This window comes from Capsicum annuum, chromosome 11 (genome assembly GCF_002878395.1).
Source record: "Capsicum annuum cultivar UCD-10X-F1 chromosome 11, UCD10Xv1.1, whole genome shotgun sequence".
Lineage (NCBI taxonomy): Eukaryota > Viridiplantae > Streptophyta > Magnoliopsida > Solanales > Solanaceae > Capsicum > Capsicum annuum.
In genome coordinates, this window is record NC_061121.1 from 58,890,956 (window position 1) to 58,895,346 (window position 4,391).

A 4,391-nucleotide genomic window follows, 5' to 3' on the forward strand; every position below is an offset into this window, starting at 1 on the left:
AATTGTTAGCAGAGGTAGCTGAAGAGAGAAAAGCTGTCGAGGAGGCCTGATTGGCTCAACAGTCACATCTAGCCTTGTCGAGACTGGTAGATAATTGTCAAGCACCAATAGACGTAAATCATGATAGAGGTCGTGGTGGAAAAGCTAGATTAATTGCAGTCTATTAGTATCTACCATCATATGATGAAGATGAAGACATGGGTTATATAGAGCTTGTTGAGATGGGAGCCATTGTTCCACATGCTTTACCTCCTAATTGAAGTTCGATATTACTCGTATAATGATTCAGCTACTGAATCTAAATGGTCTATTCCCGGGGGAAGCAATAAATTATGCGAACATGCATCTTGCCAACTTTACTGGGATATGCACTTCATATATCATCCCTAGGGTGGATCAGGAAGTGCTGAGGTGATGGTTGTTCCATTTTAACTGACAAGTAAAGCATCATTGTGGCTGGGGGGACTTCCTAGAGGCTCAATCAAGACTTGGCATGAGCTACGTAGTACCTTATGAGTAAAATAAAAAATCAACTCAAATTCAAAAGTACCTTGATATTTTAATAGAGTAGATGAACAAGAAAAAATATGAAAAACGTGTCAACAAATTAATCGAGATTGAAGATATTGATGTCTTGAATTATAGAAGAAGTTCAAAAACTATAATTTGCAATTCTTATGAGATAGATGTTATGAAGCGTGCAATATATGGACTTTTTATAAAGAATGGAAATAGATTTTTTATTCAAAAAATATTGTACTTCCTTCATTTCAAAAATAATGATCTACTTTTCTTTTTTATCGATTTTAAAAAAAATAACCTCTTTTCTTTTTTGGTAATACTTCAATTTTAAAATTTCACGTCACATATTTAAGACTACAAGATTAAAGTGTATCTTACCACAAGATTCAAAAGTTTTCTTTATATTCTTAAACTTTCTGTCAAGTTAAATTAGGTCATTCTTTTTGGAACAGAGTGAGTATTAAAAAAAATAATAGATGAATTATATCTATGAGAATATTTATATAATACATAAATTGAATTCTAAGAAAACTGTTATGTAATTGCATTTTCTTGTAGTGTTAAACATCGGCATCTCTAATTTTAAGCTATGAATTTAAAAAATATAGATAACAAAATATAAATTATAAAAATTAAAACTTGTAATAAAAAATAAATAAAAAATAATTAATTAGATGAAGTAAATGAACAACAATTACTAAATAAGAATTGATTTTATTCGAATTTAAATTAACAAATAATGATAACTAATCAACGATAAAAGAATTCTAAATCAAACAACAAATCAATATAACACATAAAAACTTCCAATAGTTTCTTTTAAAATATTCTTCATTATATTTTTTTTTCATAATGCAATTCTCCTGCTCAGTTTCATTAAGCATATCCTTCAAATGATTTTTTTTCTTCAATTCTTTTTGCAATGTCATAAAAAAATCTCTATCTTGTGTGATGTAATGACCCTACCGGTCATTTTTTATATTTTCGCTTATCTTCACCGTTAGGGCTTTTCATAGCTTCCACAAGTTATTTATGACTTGCTGGGATCGACGGTTCAGTTATCGGGCAGTTTGTTTTGTTTTTAGAATCAATTTCCTATTTTGAAGTCTTCATTGGTCCCAAACGGCTACCGGGTGAAAACTTCAGCGAAACGATCTCAGATGTAAATTCTGACTATGCCAGCAGATCAGGAATATCTATTTTAATCTAGGTAGGCCTTTGATTTTGGTCCTAATGCATCAGGGCTCATTTCGACCTATTGATTGGAAAGTGAAAAAATTGAAAATATTGGTGGACTCATATTTGATTAAAACAAGCTCGGATAGAAAATTCGACTTTGCCATCGTATCTAGAACGTCGATTTTAGATTGGGAGGACCTTGGTTTAGGTCCTAAGGCTCCCAGACTTATTTTGGATTATTGAGCAAATTTTATAAAAAATGAAACTATAGGTGTGGGCCCTACTTTTTGCCAAAAGATCTTGAATGAATGTTTTGACGATTCTAATGGATTTGAAATGTGGTTTACACCCACATTTCATTATTGGATCATGTTATGTGGGTTCTAAATAATTTTTTAGGGTTAAAAACAAGTTTTTAACTTTGTTGTCGGGGGGATACCGCATCTCTTCGTCGGGGGATTCTATAAATACACACCAAGGTCGCAAATTTGGAAATTTTTCCTTCATCTTTGAGAATTTAAAATCCTAAATGGGTATGATAACTCAAAATTGAGTTGTGTGGGTGACTTATTAGCTTGATTATCATCTATTATCGCTATTATCATCCGAATTAAGGTAAGATTTCATCACTTTATTGATGAATTTCTTAGTTCTTGACCCAAAATCTCAAATTCACTTAGGGCTTGATTTTAGCCAAAATTTAGCTTTTTTTGTACCCATTTCTTGAGGGTTATGATTCCTTGATGATGTTTGAGTGTTGAGTTGGCCTCAGAAATGCGTTTTCTGTTATTAGGACCTATTTGGAATTTTTGGTGTCATTTTTGGAATCGAAGTACAATAGTACAATACGGATATCATTAGAACCATATTGATGAGTATATTATGTTTTTTATATCATGATGGCATTTTGGCTATTGTGAAGTGAAGACGAGCATATGGTGAATGATGTAAGCTTTTGCGGTTCGACTTTGAGATAGGCTTCTACCTACTCTTCTTTGAAGATGGTGTGTGTTATGTGTGTCATGTAAATATGAATGTTAGGCTTGATTATGAATAAAATAACTTAGTATTGATTATTGATGTTTGGGGAATTAGATGATGGTTTTGGACCCGTTAGGTGGAATGTTTATGACCCTTTTAGAACTCAATTACTTTTTTCCTAGGTTAAGCTAATTTATAGCATATATATGATAGTATGCTAGGTTTAGGATGTGATTTATGTGTTGGAAACATGGTTAGTATGCATAACCTTAGCTGGGCTATTCTAGTGATCTGAAAACCATTATTTGGATAGTGTTGGCTTAAATGCCCATGTTTCTAGGCAAAGTTCATATCTTAGGATTGGTTGTGGCTTACTTGACATAAGAAGTTGAACTAGATACCTTATCCTAGTTTGGAGCATAGTTTTCCTAATTATGAAAATTGAGGATTAGAAGTGAAATCTTGAACCACTTTAAACTTGAATTTATATAGTTCCATTGAAGACCTTAGACGTTTGTTAAACGCTTAGAGAATGACCTTAGGAGCATATTGGATAACCGTGGTAAATGAGTTATGGTGATATTATTTGAGATGATGTATATGGTTGTTGACTACATTATCGCTAATGCTATGTGTAGCTACGAATTATGCTATTAATTAAGTCCATGACTATGTTATTATTTAAATCATTGACAAAGCTACTATTTCGGAATTTGGACTATGATATTACTAATTTTATACTTTACCAAGTAAACAAACTACTGATTAGGCTAGAAAGCCCTCTTGTTGCTAATACTATGAGTCATGATACTAAGGGCTCAAAAAGGCATATTTACTGAATACATGAGAAGCTATACTACTAACCATGTTGAATCCAATAATGCATTGTAATATTCATATTTTATTTATTCATATATCTATGGATAAATTGTCCTTGAAGACGAATGATGGGTTATGAAGGTATACTTTTCCTCGCTTCGCTTTTACTTTAGCCCTCGTGGGGCTTGTCATTTACTTTAGCCCTCGTGGGGCTTATCATTTACTTTAGCCCTCATGGGACTTATCATTTACTTTAGTCCTCGTGGGGCTCGCATTTTACTTTAGTCATTGTGGGTCTTGTCTTTTATTATTGATCCTAAGGTCGTGAGTGCGATGTTATGATTATTTTAGACATATTATTGAGTCAAGGTCGGTGTTATGATACTAGTTGGATATCCGAAAAGTTTTTAGCCTTGTAAAGGATACGGTTGTAGAATATGGATACATATATGTTTTTGTTGCTTATGATTTCATTTACTGAATACTAGTGATGGCATGCAAAGATTCGTTACATTCATAATTATTATGTCGGTATTGATGTGATCCTAGCTGAAATACGATCTTAACACTGTTGTTCCTAAATAAGGGTTAAAACTTACTTTTCACTGTAATAATAGATTTCTTTAGTATAATAATTGTCTACTAAATGAAATATTTATGCGTATAAACAGGTTAAAAATATTATTTAAAGATTTGATCCAAAGAGATTTCAGTCCATGACTTGACATTATTATTTACTCTGGTCATGAAATACTCCGATCCTTTCTATATTTTTTATAACAATTTAGTCCCAAAGATTATTTCGAACAACAGACTTGTGAATTTACACTCTTTTAGCTATGGCTTGAGTCTGTGCACCTATTATATATATATATATATATATATATATA